General features: G+C 37.0%; 1 protein-coding gene across 2 annotated transcripts in view; it reads right to left on the minus strand.

Moving 5' to 3' along the window:
- Positions 1–16,893, minus strand: part of GREB1L (GREB1 like retinoic acid receptor coactivator) — a 260,529-nt gene that overhangs the window by 135,368 nt on the left and 108,268 nt on the right. The gene's annotated exons all lie outside the window — the stretch shown is intronic.

Raw genomic sequence — 16,893 nt, forward strand, 5'->3', positions numbered from 1 at the left:
CATAACTATATTGATTAAAATTATTTTTCTACTTTTTGAAATGAATGCTTTAATAATTTCCAAGGAAGAAAGCCTGCAAGAATAAAAAGAGCTACAGTTTCCTACCCTTTTGAGTAGTGTATTCTTAGAAGAAATTAAATAATTATAATTACATATAACTGGTTGAAAATTACAGTGTGCATATTATTCTCTCTGCTAGATTATAGTCAATATAAACTATTGCATGGAAAAAATAGAAAATACAGTCATACGGCATCAAGTGAAATAAAAACTATTTGTCATTGTTTTTTACATAACTTAGAAGTGTTTCTATTTTGTTACTGTGTCTAAAAAGAAAAGAGGATTTTCTTAAGAATGTTCTAATTTCAAAATGCATATTTATTGCACTAAAACATTTAAAGTTATATTAACGTATATTTCTAAAAAAAAGGCTTTCATTTTATTCTCCTTTTATGCCAACTTGAAAGAGAGAAAAGAACCATTTTAGATTTTGAAATAAAAATATCTTACCTCTCTTACTGTCAGAAGAACGTCTTCAGGCAAAAGAACAATTAAAAATGCAAGTCGCAGATTTTCAATCTCACGTATTTTGCACCCACCCACCCACAAATAGACATCTTTTTGTAAGTCAGGAGTCTTGCTCCCTCCATCCGAACCCAAGATTACCCCATATGGTCAGCAAGGTCAAACTGCATTACTGCCAATGAAACTATATGACTCCACAAGGACCTTAATGATTTTAAAAAAAGGTCAGTAATCCAATTCCAATTGCTTCAGAGTCTAAAATTGCTAATTTTTGGCCACGTGCTGCACACTTCACCTGCTAGTAATGACATTTTTGTATTTTCTTCTAATTACACTCAAAGCTAAGACCTTTGGCCCCGGGCCACAGACCCCTACTCAGGCTGCACACATTCTCTTAAACGACCTGATCCTTTGTTGTCACTCTTACTCTTTCATCTATTATTTACACCCATAGAGAAGGAAGATACTCCACCATTTGTATAGCTTAGAGCTTCTAATCATCTTAATTTCTTTGCCTTTCAACCTATGGTCTTTTTCATAGACTAACGCCAAAAACTTTGACAAAATCATTTTTTTCAACCGCATACACACACCACCTTCCCCTGTCTTACTCCCCGGCCAACCTCCTTCCTGTTCCTTCTCTACCACAGAGGGGACTTTGTATCAGCTGGGATTCACAAATTTTGATGTTCACCAACAAAATGAATTTCTAAATATAATACAAAATCTCCGCCTTGCTCTCACAGATCAATAACGATTGTATTTCTCTCATCAAAGAGCCTATTAAATTAAGTGGAAGGTTACTTAAAATTACTTAATGTCTGCCCCCCAGCCTCCCTAAGGCATAAGCATAGAATTTTCAGAATTCCACTGCAAAAATATCAAAGAAACTTCAGTAAACAGTAAGGATGTTAGTTATGTAGCTGAAACTTTTCAAACATTTTATTATCTACAGATGCTCAAATGCTTACAAGAAAACAAAAAAAAAGAAAAGAGGAAGGAAAGCATAACAAAAAATTACATATAAAGAATATTTATCTGTAATATATTACAGATAAAAGAATTTGTAAATCTTTACCACATTTTAAAAGACTAGTTCTCCAAATAGTAAAATCCTTACATAAAACATTCTATATCTTTGTAATTTCCCAACACTTTTCCCACACCTTTTTTTAAAAAAAAATGTCCAGACACATTTTGAAAATCCAAAGCACAGAATTGTTTACCATGATGCAGATGTCCCCTTCAGATCACAGCAGCCACCCCAAGACTCTGATTTCCAAGATGTTTATAAAAGGACATATGATCCATCTTTGCTCTCTCTTCCTCTATTGCTCAGCTTACTCTTGATTTCTAACAGTATTTCCTTGTTGTCTGTCCTCTCTGCAGACCCTGAAACCCCTTGTCTTTTCTTATTTTCACCATTTGCTTCAACCAGCAGTTCACTGGAGACCCATCCATCTTGTAATGCCTAAAGTGACAGATGCTCTCAGGAACCACCACACTGCTGAGTGAACAAAAGATAACATCACCTCTAGGAACTCCAGAGAGAAATACAACTGTAACCTTAAGACAGGGGCTGACTTGACAGACATTGGACCATAAACCTCTTCTAAGCAAAAAAGAAAACAATTGCCACACACACAAAAAAATCTGACACAATCAAAGGCAGAAAAGAGTGATTATTTGTGGATTGCCTTTTCACTCTGCAGCTCACTTTTCCCCCCTCAATGATTTTATATTGGGGCAATTCACTTGCCAAGAGGCAAGAGAAGGTCTTGGGGAAAAAAGCCTTCCTCAAGTATCTTCTTTCATTCAACAATATTCAAAGTGAAATTCATTTACATGTGTGTTTCAGTAAATCTAAGGCTTATGATACAGCATCCTTAAGGCTGACCCATCTCGTTTGCATAAAGCAATATCTAGACTCAGAAATGCTGGCTCAGTTCTGCCGCTGTGAAAGGCATATGCATACTTTGCAAATTAAAAACACGTTAGAAATTAAAAAGCAATACATAACACAATGTCAACAATATGTGTAGCTCATAAAAGAAGCTCATCATTCATTCATCAGACAACCTCCAACTTGGGTTAAAGAGACGGTTAACAAGAGGATTCTGGGAAGGACTACAGCTCTCTTTTTTAACAAAGAAAAGGTCATATTAACATCTCCCAGCAACAAACTAATGACATGGATGCTGTAGATGCAGGGGACTCTGCTTGATGTCATCTAGGTTTTTTTGGATTTGGGTTTTCATTTTTTTAAGTATCTTACTTAAAATCTTCATGCAGCTAAAGACAAATTTAAACTCTAACATTTAAATTTAATTTTAAATTAACTATAACATTTAAATACAGTGAAGGGAAATTTTAGAAGAACAGAAAAACAACAACTGATTTGGAGGGCAATTAAGAACATTGTGATCAATGTCAATTATGAGGATTAACAACCCGTTTTTATAACAGATATCAAGGAACACAGAACTCTGCTGCAGCTAAATTCATCATCATTTTCAAACAGGGTAAATGATAAAAATATCTTTGTTAAATCTAAAATAAAAAGTCAAGTGCTCAAGAAAAGTTCTGTCAACCTTATTTCTAAGAAGAAATGTCAGCATTTACAATGGCATTTCTTTAGTACAAATACTTTAATTTTTCTTTAAAATTTTTGCACAAAAAACCTTTAAGTTACACTTATTTTTCTTTGAAGTCACTAATGACTCTTCTCATTCCTATTTTACTAAAAAAATATAAAATTTAAAAGATACTTTATTTTATCTCTTGCATTTGGATTATTTGTTGGGTAAAAGAAAAATTTTCAACTTGATAAATCAACATATCTTTTTCTTAAACATTGTTTTATGTTTCCTTTATTTCCTCAAACTCTTCAGTGTATCTGCACAAATAAGATAATACAAATATTTCACAATCTCAGAATTTTCTGATTTTTATTTTAATACTGGCAAAACATAATGCATATAAAATAATTAAATGAATATATACAATTAGGTAACTCAATGGGGAAAAGATTAAGTAATTACAGACTGCTTATCAATATATAAAGGACTTGTTCTAATATGGACTTGATCTTTAACTAGACAACTTTAATACATATTGACCTTAGGTAATCCCCCCAAAACTGCTGGTCCAAAAGCACCACATTGTTCAACACTATCAAACTTTGGCATTAATATCAGGAGAGAGACGTGACCTTGAAATGACAGTTCCATTGCAGAAACTCAAAAAAAGACCCAATTAAAAGATCTACTTTAAACACAATAGGATCAATATTGCATGCAGGAAAAGTACACCCCTGTGGAAAGTTCTTATTGTCTGACTGATCAAAAACAAAACAAAACTTTTCTTTTTTCAGGGCCTCCTCCAGATCACAGTCAGTGCCAGAAATCCACACAGGAAAAAAATCCATCAAAATGAAACCCTAAAAGGGTTTACCCTTCACCATCCTATTTGCACTTCAAAACCCTGTAAGGCCTTCAGTAAAAGCCCAGGGCTGAACCATTTCAATAATAAGAGAGGTGGCCAGCAGTAATTTATCTCCCATTTGGCCTCTGGACAGAGCTGTAATGTCTAGGAAGCTTCCCTTCCCTGACTCGAACCCTCCCCCAAGTCTCAACCTTCATTTGTGCAGCTTTGGATCTGCAATACCTTATAAACAACTTATATGCCCCTTCCAATCAGATGCAAGAACAGTTTGTAACTCAAGATTTGAGTACATTTTCTTGGCAATGCTTTCACAAAATGGAATGCTGCTGAGGTAATCAGAGCATTGAAAATACCAGCTTAAATTTCAGGTTCTCTTTGTTGTAATAAGTTGGAGAAGAAAGAAACTTCCTTAACTTCAGCCTTTTTCTTCTCACACATGTTGATTGTCGTCAGAACTTCTTCCACTTTTTCCAATTTATACCTTGATATCCTTTACATTTTGGGCTACATCAGCCAACTTCCTGCAGTGATGTTCATGTAAATTTAAATCCTTGCATTGTAAAATATCTTAACAAATCCAAAAAAGTGGAGATTTCACAGGTCACAGACTCCTGGGTCAAAAAGACCTTAAAAACATATCAGACCACTATGACTCAACTGATTTATTCTACATTTGTTATCAAATTTGAACAGTAACTGTCATCACACACACTCACCCGATTTTCCTCTAGTAAGATAAACACCAAACAATGTCAACAGTTATTTAAATTGAAATATAGGTCCCAGAAGTTATCATATGGGAAACAGTGAAGTTATTCCTTAAAAATGGAGAACATTTTGTCACTAGGCGTGAATTTTCTATTTTAAAATTATGTTCATATGCTTACTAGTATACAAAGAAGATGAAAAATATATGCACCCTTTCCCCTACCTGTTCATTGTTTTCTGTTTTCATTTCAATGACAGGAGTTTGTTTTTCTAATTGATTCTGATAAATTCCATCTGAATGCCACATTAACAACTTGCCCTAAATGATTCTACTATAGTGATTCTGGTTTTATAAGATGAAAACTTTCAAGTTATTTCATCAACTTTATAAATTTAGAGACTCCACAGGCAAATATAAAAGCATTTCATTTAAACCTAATATCAGTTAAGAGAAGTTTAAAAGAATAAAATTAAATATATGACTGATAGTTAAAAATACAAGAAACAGATTTTTGTTAATTAAAAGAAAAGAATTATTTATGTTTTGGTGATATTTATCAATAAAAAATATTTTCTTCCATTAAAAAGGTACAACTAACTATCCTTACATCTTGTTAGCAAATATTTTTCATTTTCAGAGCTCCAAATACCACAAATTCTAAAAAAACCAACTCTCACAGCGAATGACTTTACTGCATGCTACCAGGTCAATGAATCTCAGATTTGTGCATGAGATAACATAAAAATTCAAACTGCATATATAAACCAAGAAAAATAGATAACTGAAAAAACCTACGGGACATGAATTTTTATATAACTGAAACAAACTTTGTCACTAATAATAATATTCAGGAAAACAAATTTCTTAACCTACCACATGACATTAAAAAAGAAAGCTTTCCTCAGAGAGTCAACAAGAGTAATTGATCCACCACAGAGGAAATATTCAATCTTCATTAAATATTTATTCAGTGCAATAGGTTGTTAAGTCTATTTAGACCTCAAAGAAGAAATAGTTCCTGTCTGGTAGGAATCGGGTCTTGGGAGAATTGAGTGGAGATGAGAGGCAGTTCCACAAGTCATGACACTATATTTCAAAATGACAACGCTAAAAACTGGAGGTGTGCTACAAAATGTATGCTACTACTTTGAAATCTGACACAGGGACTTCCCTGGTGGCACAGTGGTTAAGAATCTGTCTGCCAATGCAGGGGACATGGGTTCAAGCCCTGGTCCGGGAAGATCCCACATGCCGCAGAGCAACTAAACCCCTGCACCACAACTACTGAGCCTGCGCTCTAGAGCCCGCAAGCCACAGCTACTGAGCCCGTGTGGCACAACTACTGAAACCCGCGCACCTAGAGCCTGTGCTCCACAACAAGAGAAGCCACCGCAGTGAGAAGCCCGAGCACCGCAACAAAGAGTGGCCCCCACTTGCCGCAACTAGAGAAAGCCCACGCAGCAACAAAGACCCAACACAGCCAAAAATAAATAAATAAATAGGTAAATTTATTTTAAAAAAGAAATCTGATACAAAGAAACTGATACTTTAAGGGAGTATTAATTTTAACAAGTTTCGACTGGGTAAGTGAGCAACTTGATTTTCTATTCATGTAGCACAATAAGATTTGGATGTCCAAGATCTGCGGTTCCCAACCTTCCCACCATAGCCATGTCACCTGTCTTCTCTGGGCCTGTTTCCATATCCATAAAATGAAGGATAAAAGTAATACATTTCCAGATCAAAAACACTATGGTTGTAACGGGGGAAGGGAAAAGATCCCATTCACAATGGCAACAACAAAAAGAACACTCAGGACTCATCTTAACGACGGACCTGTGATAACATTTTTTTAAATTGCCAAAGTTGATTTGGGTGATTTAGTGAAAATTTACACACAGAGAAATATGCTGAGTAGAGAAGCCTAATTGTAAAATTCCTTGTTTCTCAAACAAAATAATAAACAACACAATTCCAATCAAAATAACAGTAGAATTTGGGGAGAACATTATGAAAACATCCATAAATTCATAAGGAAGATTATCAAAGAAAAGATGGGAAAAACATCTTTTCAAAAAAGGTTATAAGGGGAGGCAAGTCAAAATAAATGTTAAATTATAACATAAGAGCTTTTGGCCATTAAATCCATGCCATTAAATCCAGTGAATATTTTTCGTTCTCATCTAACATTCCTTCTGAGTATATTTCTTGAAATTTCCTTTCCTTCCACTGGATTTCACCTTACAACTTTCTGGCTTTCTTCCTTTCCTATGCTGCTTTTCAATTTCCTTTGCACTCCCATATTACACTACCCAGCAATGAAATGTTGGCATTCCACTGAGTCTAGTCTGTGGTAGCCATCTTCCAAGATGGGCCCAATGATTCCCACCTCTTGTGTAATCCACTCCCACATCAAATCAGGGCTGACTTATGTGATCAATAAAATATGGAACAAGTGACAATGTGTGATTTCCAAGGTCATAAAAGACATTGTAGTTTCTGCCTTGACCTCTTGGATCACTTGCTCTAAGACGGGGCAACCACTGTGTTGTAAGGACACCCAAGCAGCTCTCATAGGTCCTCATAGGTAGGAACCGAGGCCTCCTGCCAACAACCAGGACCAACCTCCCTAGTTGCTCTCCTTGCCTCCTCTCTGGCACACTCCAATCACTTCTCTGCATCACAGTGCAAATATAATCATGTCAACTCTTTGCTAAAGACTTTTGAAGTTTTATACTGCTGAGGATAAAAATCAATATTGGAAATGTCCCTGCCTATCTCTCCAGCCTTATCTTGCACTGTTCTCTTCCTAAAGGCGGTGCTCCAGCAACACTGACCAACCTTTAGACACTTATGTTCCTGCTGCCTGTGATACCACCCATCCTTTTACTTTTGCCTACTTAAATCACCTCATCCTTTAGATCCCAACTGAAGCACTGCTTCCATAATCTCCTCAGCCCTTTGCTGAAAGCTCTCATAGAAACTTATTCATCTCCTGCTTAACTTTTAATTCACTTTTGAGCTATATAATTTGATGATCAATTGTTTTAATGTTTGCCTTTCTTCCTAAATTCTAAGCTACATTGAAAGTAGGGACAATGTTTTTGGAGTTTTGCCTATTACTGAAATCACAGCACCTATTGTGGTGTCCTCCTACGTAGCAGGCACTCAAAAATATTGTTTGAATAATTTAATAACTTAAAATACAGGGCCGGCACATGAATGAGGAGCTCATTGGTGACAGTCCAAAAAAACCTTATTATCTGTAAGGATTATTATATGATAATTGAGCATTATAAAACAATAAAGGGAAGAAGGAATTGTTCATTTAATTATACTGAAGTAATGATCAACAATTTATAAAGTAACAGCTAACAAACAACTTAGAGTAGACACTAAAAATAAATACCAGACAGACAAAAGATTAAATTTAAATATCTATACCTAAATACATTTATATGCCTACCCACATAAGACCAAATAAAAACTAAGAGGAAACAGAATTAAATATTTTTTACACTGATATTTATCATGTACCAAGATTTATTATGGTATCATAGTGAGAATTTAGCTTTCTAAGCCTGGAAATCACAAAGGGTAAGATTGACAGATTTGACTAGTGAACATATCAAACTTCCATATATTTAACATCTAAAACAAATAAAAAGAAAAACTTATCTAGCTAATGAAAAGAGTTAATGTCTACTATGTATATAATAAAGTAGAACATTAATATCCCCACTCCTGGGCACAACTTACTATTCCATCTATAGGGAAAGAGTTAAGCACATTATAGTAACAGCAACAACCACTACCATTTACTGAGTACCTACCATGCACCCCACGTATATTGTCTCATTTAACCTCACAAATCCATCCATAAATGGAATTCTATAAAGCTATAAGAAGTATATTTCTGACATAGAACTATGTTCATAATATATGAAATGGAAAACATAAAACAGTAGGTTCCCATTTCTTTTTTTTTTTTTTGTGGTACGCAGGCCTCTCGCTATTGTGGCCTCTCCCGTTGCGGAGCACAGGCTCCGGACGCGCAGGCTCAGCGGCCATGGCTCACGGGCCCAGCCGCTCCGCGGCATGTGGGATCTTCCCGGACCGGGGCACACACCCGTGTCCCCTGTATCGGCAGACGGACTCTCAACCACTGCGCCACCAGGGAAGCCCGGTTCCCATTTCTATGAGGAAAGAAATACATAAGTAACCTATTAAGATAAAGAGCTAACAATATAAATCCAAACAATGTGATGTAAATTTAAGACAACCCTCAGAATGGGAGAAAATATTTGCAAACGAAGCAACTGACAAAGGATTAATCTCCAAAATATACAAGCAGCTCATGCAGCTCAATGTCAAAAAAACAAACAACCCAATCCAAAAATGGGCAGAAGACCTAAATAGACATTTCTCCAAAGAAGACACAGGGAGGGGGAAGGGTAAGCTGGGACGAAGTAAGAGAGTAGCATTGACATATATACACTAGCTATCTGTTTTACATAGCTAGTGGGAAGCAGCTGCATAGCACAGGGAGATCAGCTCAGTGCTTTGTGACCACCTAGAGGGGTGGGATAGGGAGGGTGGGAGGGAGACGCAAGAGGTAGGGGATATGGGGATATATGTATACATATAGCTGATTCACTTTGCTATACAGCAGAAACTAACATAACATTGTAAAGCAATTATACTCCAATAAAGATGTTAAAAAACCCACAAATTTATGTGAAATATATAAATACTGGGTGATGTGTTTATAGAATGTAATTTTTTTCTTCATGCTTATATTTTCCAATTTTCTATAAGAAGTGATTTCAAATTTTATGCATGCTGCAACTTAACTAAGCTCTGTTTTCTTTTATTATTATCAACATCATCACCATTACTATCTTCATTGACTTTGAACATTTGATATTTGCAAAATATTGACTTTCTTATTTGACAAGTAATACCTTTCCACATTATAGGTTTATTGTAGGCAAATGGACAGTGCCAAAAACACTTTTATGAATGTACACATAGTAAAGACCTATAAATAAATACAGCTTGTCCTAATACCCCATAAGATATCATTTTTACTATCATAAGCCAGTGAATTTGTTAAATTTGCTTGCTTATGTGGAACTTTGAAAAAATGTTCCATGACAATATAGGAAATAGTCCAAAACTGAAAACCCCTAAGATGAAAGACAAAGTTCACAGGAAAAAGTATCAACTGGGTTTTTTTTTTCCCAGTACAGATGTTTTTAGACTTTCTCCATCCATATCCCGAATTCCCACTCCTAAGCCTTCCTCTACTTCCTATAAATGTTCTACCTTTCTTTAGTCCATACTTGAAAAACATGGGATCTAATCAGTTGTTAATTATTGTCTTTGCTGGTGACTCTTACATCTAAATCATTGGCCATAAAGTCTTTTCTTCTGAGTTGCTGCTCTCCCCTCAACCTCAGTATGACCATTCATTATGTCTAAAATTAATGTCTAAAACAAAACTCATTAAAGTGAAAGCTATTCCTATTTTCCAATTTCATTATTTTCATTTATTCACCTAGAAAGTACTGGGAACTGTGCTAGAAAGGATGATAAAGGCAGTCCCTAATCTCAAAGAGATCCCAATTTAAAGTGAAGACATCTGTACATGCATAAATGTTTAGTAGCAGTAAGAACAAAGTACTATGAAAGCACAGAGAATGTAGCAATTCTGTTTAGAGAAATGAAGAAAATATCAGAGAAGAGATAAGATATGAGTGTCTTTAAAGGATAAAGTAGGAATTCACCAAATAGAATTGGGAGGACCTCCCAGAGCAATATAACAGAATGTCAAAGGCATGGTATATTTTTAAAATACGGAAAAGTTCATTGTTGGAGGGCACTGTGGCAAGAGAAGAAAATTTTAAAAGTAGGTTGGGGCCAGTCTGCAAGGGACCTTATACGCCAAGTTAGGAATTTGAATTTGATCCCAGACGCAGGAGAAAGCCAATGGAAGTTTTCAAAAAAGGAATTAACATAATCGGATTTTTTTTTAAATAGAAGGTAACCCGGGTGGTAGTGCGAAAGTTGGATTAGAGATCAGGAAAGTTGGATTGGAGACCAGATAAAACGTTCTGCAAGAGTCTAGGAAGTGATGATGGAGACTGCCCACAATCAGGACAGAAGGAACAGAGAGGAGGGGCCCTTTCAGTAGGCAGTTAGAAATTCGGGACTCAGGAGTGGGGACTGAACAGACAGATCCTGGAGACAGACAGCTGCCATACAGATAACTGAAAGCAGTACTGGTGAGATTTCCTAGGGGCTGCGGCTGTTGAGAAAGCATGTGGAGTAAGAAGTTCAATGAGGGAAGCCCAAGAAACATCGTCATTTCACTGTCAAGCAAAGGCAGAGGAAAACCCAGCAAAGCAGGTGGAGAAGGAGCAGTAGGAAGGAAACCAGGAACCAACGGGGTTGTGAAAGCCAAGGGACAAAAGGGTTTGGAGAAATGGGAGGTGGTCAACAGTTTCAACAGGTAAGAGCAGTCAAATAGGATCAAGAATGAAAATGTGCCATGGCGTATAGCAATGACTCTTCCAAGAAGTATGGTGAACTAGGATGGAAATAAGTTGTCAGCTGTAGGAAAGGTAAAATGGCAGGGGAGAGTAATTAGAAGGAGGGATGCTTGTAGGAGGAGATTCTTCCCTCAAAGAAAAGGGAGAGGTGACAGTACCGAAGAGAGGAGATGATTAGTGGAATAAGGTCCTAAAAGGGATAGAGAAGGGAGAGAGGAACAGCATGGAAGCCACCCATACATGGCAGAACCACAAGACAGGAGCCTGGGTCCCTGATGACAGCAGAGATGCTTTATCAGCCTTAGACAATTACCTCCAAACTTTATGTGGGAAAGAAATAAACTTCTAACTTGCTGTTTAGTGTATCCTGTCATTTGCAGACAAAGGTAATCCTAACTGATATAGGAGAGAAGGGTGTTGAAAAAATAAGCAAGCACCTCTCAAAAGCATGAAATAGCACAGTATATACAGAAGACAAGACCAATCTGGCATTACTAGACTACCAAGTGGGGGAGAGGGAGGGGGAGGAAAGGAAGCCATGTTTTTAATCACTTGACCATGTTATCCTTCATGCAATTACATACAATGTATTGAAGGCCCAAGTGTGAGGAGTTGAGACTGGATACTGTAGATAAAAAATAGCCACACAAAAGGGCGTTAAGCAAAGGACTGATATGTTCCACGTTTCGGCTTTGAATAGATTCCTCGAGTGTCAGGCTGGAAGGGGATCGTGAGAAGGCAAAACAGCATGCTGTGAGAGTGTTGAGAAACCTCTACTATAGTTCTGGGGAGAGATTATGATGCCTGCATGGGTGCAGTGATGGTAGGGTTAATACTTAGGAATTAAACACTTAGGAATTAAATAATTCCTAAGGAATTATTAGGAAATACTTAGGAATTAAATCATTAGGAATTGGTGACTAATGACATGGGCAAGCAAATCAGGATGAAGCTTAGGTCTCTACCTTGCCTTGTTTTTCTCCATCGCCACCGTTAGTGCTTCAGTTCAGGCATGCCACGACCTCATGTATTCACTTAACAAATATTTATTTAGTGCCTTTTACATGTCATGTCCTGCAGATACAATGGTGAACAAGCTAGAAATGGTCTTTGTCCTTGTAGATCTTAGTTAGGGATACCAGTGCTGAAAGCTTCGCAAGTGCTGTCTCATTTCATCCTCAGAACACCCTAAGATATTAGTATTATGATTGTCTGCATTTTTCAGGTGAGGTAACCCAGTCTTATAAAGTTTAATCATTTGCTCAAGATCACATGGCTGGGCTTCCCTGGTGGCGCAGTGTTTGAGAGTCCACCTGCCGATGCAGGGGACACGTGTTCGTGCCCCGGTCCGGGAAGATCCCACATGCCGCAGAGCGGCTGGGCCCGTGAGCCATGGCCGCTGAGCCTGTGCGTCCAGAGCCTGTGCTCCGCAACGGGAGAGGCCACAACAGTGAGAGGCCCGCATACTGCAAAAAAAATAATGATAATAAAAAAATATATATCACATGGCTAGCCGATAAGTGGTGGTGTCAGGAATCAGACCCAGATCCATCTTACTTCAAAGCCATGTTTTTAATCACTTGACTAGGTTATTTCTCATGCAATTACATACAATGTATTAAATAGTATGACAAGCAATACAATGGTTTGGATCATTGCAGCCTCCTAACTAGGACACTCTTAAAGCCTTGGCATGTTCTGGCCAAAATAGTTTTTCTAAAATGCAAATTGGGGAGGATGATGGTGTCTTCTCTGATTAAGGGCACTCTGAGGAAGAAGATGAGGTTTTGAATGGAAGGTGATGCACTCAGGTCTTAGAAATATTGATTTTGAGATGGCTGTGAAATATCCAAATGGAGGTATCCAGCAGTAATTTGATAGATGAATCTGAAGTTTAGGGGGAATCAGGTTGGAGATAAAGCACTTGGCATCACTAGTTCTTAGAGGTCAGCTGAAGTCAAGGCAATTACTGGGACTCTTTAGGGGCTCCTAGAAGTGAGAGGAGCAGCCTGCTGAGAAAAGGGCAGTTGGGTAGAGGCTAGAAGAGAATGGAGTAGATTTGAAATAATTACTTAAGAAAAAGGAGACAGACTCAGTCTAGGATAGTCAAAGGTATAATTAAGTTGTATTTAGCATTAGGGAAAACAAATTTATAGGGATATCAATCTGAGCGGTGGGAGGATTTTCTACCATAGCAATCACTAACTCAAGAATAGGAAAACTTGCCAAAATTTCATTATTTTACTAGTTTCTTTCTTTTCTCCCAGGGTGAGTTCCTGAATCGACTTGCTAATGAACACTTGACCTGTCAGGTTCTATTTAAGTCCATCTCCCCTTTGGACTTTGAAATTTTCAAAAAGTCCTTGGGGACTTGGAAAACCTTTTTTAAAAATCGTTTTTATTCCTAGCAACTTGCAAAGCATTGTGTGTATACTTGGTTTATCTCCAGGTTGGACTATAAGGTCTCTAAGGGCAGGAACTGTCTCACGCACAGTATGTCCTCATTAAACGTTTGTGAGATTGGAAAGACTTTAATCTGTAAACCTCAATGTAGAAACTAACCAACTGTCTATTACTATCAAGCAGTGATTTTTAAGTTTTCAGACTTGGAATAAACAGTCTCTCCCTTCAAACTTTCATTCTCTGTTTTTCATCAAGAGGTAATTAGGATGCCCCACCCTAGTACATACCATTTTGTCTTTGGAGTTTGGGTGGGCCCTGCTAGCAGCTCTTTAGGCTCTGTGACCATGGATGAGTTACTAAGCATTCCTTGGCTTCCTGAATCCTTGTTAGTAAAACTCAAGAGACTGGACCTGATGATTGCTGATGTCCCTTCTCATTCTAAAATCCAGAGATTCCATGACCCCTGGAAGACCTTTAAACCACACCTGAGAACCAATGCCTTATAAAATGCAGTTAAAACACGGGCTCCATGTTTTACCATCGGAAAATGGGCAAATAAATCTCTCTCCCTATAAAACTGGGTTATAATCTACAATGCATATTACTTCTAAAATGAAGACACTGACACTTTATTTTTAATTATTGATTTGAACACTGGTTAAAACATTTTATCAGATGCACATTTGTGTTTCAATGTAGGTTTACCCAAAAATCAAATAAAAGGGCATTTTGGTAATAAAAAGAGAAGAAAGCTGGAAAAATATGAAACATCATCTTGGATCTCATGTGCACTTTGGTAACACTTTCCTTTCTTTCTTTTTTTTTTTTTTCAGATGAGAAATCAAAGAGTGTGACTCAAGATTATAGAAGTACTAAATGGCAAGGCTGGCACTAGAAACCAAGGCTCCTAATCATATACTTTTTTTTTTTTAAACAACCAAATTGGTCAAAAATCCCTGAAAGACAAAAACAGATGAAGCTGAAATGCCAGTTGGTTGAGTTTAAACAGAGGCCCCACTTTGTTCTTTCCAGGTTTGATAATAAACAATTCTAGTGATTAGCATGAAGGGCTAGCAGATGAAACATTCTGACTCCTAAAAAATAATTTGTCTTTTTGCACCACAGTTAGTAAATCAATTGTAAAAATTAAAGTAAACGGAAAACAAGGAGAATTAGCAAACCCAGAACACAATTTTCCTTCACTCTTTTGGAAGACAGATTGAAAAAAACAAAACAAAATCCCCATGGCTCCCTTCATTAGCAGCCAGGGTGGTGAGTCCCTTTGTAAATCCCACATATAAAGGCTCAGGGCTACCTGCAGAGCCTAGGAGTACCAATCACATTAGTGAAGACACCAGATGACCAAAGGAAGCCGTGAGGGTCTGGGAAAGCTAGTAAACAAAAGGCAGCATTCCAAATGAATGCCATTGCTAGAGCCTGCATTGTAAAATGCCTGGATTTAAGAACCCTAAAGCAGATTAGCTTAAGACAACAAAAGATTCAAGTAAGATACAAAGAACTCATTTTGACACATTAAGAAATTGTCTTCATTAGATCATCAGGTACTTAAGAGTAATTATTAAAAAAAAATAATTCCACTTAAATTGCGTTTGAGGCAGTGAGGCCTAGAAGAACAGGGTTCAAAAAATGTTCTTGAATACGTGTTCATGACCAAAATGCATGAACCAGACACATGGGCCTTTTCCCTTTTACTCTTCCTGACATTTTAAAGGGCTATAATGACTTTAAAATTTGTTGTACACATCATTTCAATTTTACCACTCTACCTACGAGTGCTACTTTAAATACCAACTAGAAAAGCTCAAATCTCTCCAACTGTAAGTGACTTTTCTTCCACATTGTTAACTCAGTTACAAAGAAAATACATAACAGTTTTGGGGTATGAACGGTCAATAAGAAAATAAGCAAAATATTAGGCCATGGTACAATTTCCTGAATATTTTCCATCACTTTACATGCTTGTTTCACTTTTGTTGCAAAGTTTAAACTCAGATGCAATTTAGATACTTAAATGTGAAAATGTGGAAGGAAAACTTGCTTGTGGAGAAGGCTGAGATTTGCTGGTATTTGTTTTCTTATTGGACAGGGGGGCAATTAAGAAATTATGTTAAATATATTTAATAACTCCCACTATTGTTTGCTATTTTATTCACTAAAGAATCCATATTACTAAGACTAATAGCACTGATGTAAAATAGAAACAATTACTTATTGAAAGTCCTGTAAAAGGACATGGCCACATATGTGTAAGATTAGACAAAATGGCCTTCCACTCAACATTTTCAGGTGTTCAGACCATCAATCAGTCTGAAATTGTACAAATGTATTTAGAGACCCCCTTTATCAGTAGCAGATAAGCAGATGGGCAAAAGTGGTTCTGATAATTTAAACAGTCCTAAAATCCTACAGCCAAAATTGAGATATAATAATGATAACTTTTCCCTGTAAATTTTATTTTTTGAAAATTAACTTCTCATCGTCGGTTTTATTTGATTATAATAATCAACCCCTCACCAAAACCAAAAACAGCTCAGCTCCCACTTTCCCACTTTCCCTTTGAGAGGTGCTCCCAGTGTTTTGTCAGACCCTAATAGGGTCATAAGCAAAGCTGCACAGACACAGAAGCAAACAGTTTACACCTAATGGGCTGGTATCACCTGAGGCTTTTAGGCCAGGTGAAAACTTTTGAGTTCATTTGTGTTCAAGTGGAAAAACATTGGAAAAGGTCCATGAGTCTGAATTCCGAAAAGCTTTTTGGCTTCCCCACTCTTCTAGGTTTAAACGTTATGTAATCATCATAATAAAATTATAGTAAGGTTTAAAATTCTTATAATATTTATACAAATAAATAATCAGCCAACCACCCTTATTTGACAGAGGAAAAAAGAAGTAGGGAGATAAAGGGACTTGTGGTTGAGCCACATTGCAAGTTGGTTGTAGTAGGTGAGGACCCTGTCAAGTCAGTGACAGTGTATTTTCTCAGATGGCTCCTTATTTGCTGACTGCATACATGGAGAGTCTCCTTCATATTCTCATCTACGCCTTCCCTCTCTCCTTGATACTCAGGAGGCAGGACCAAGAAGGCCTGACCTGTGCTGCTCCTAAAGCAATAAAGAGAGGCAATGTGGTGAGTGATAAATCTGATTCAAATCATGCTCTGCTATAATACTTTGCAATCATGTGGCTTGAGGCTAGTTATCTGCAAAATGGGAATGATATCTCCTACTTCATAGGGTT

The sequence above is a fragment of the Orcinus orca genome, chromosome 15, assembly GCF_937001465.1.
Source record: "Orcinus orca chromosome 15, mOrcOrc1.1, whole genome shotgun sequence".
NCBI classification, from domain to species: domain Eukaryota; kingdom Metazoa; phylum Chordata; class Mammalia; order Artiodactyla; family Delphinidae; genus Orcinus; species Orcinus orca.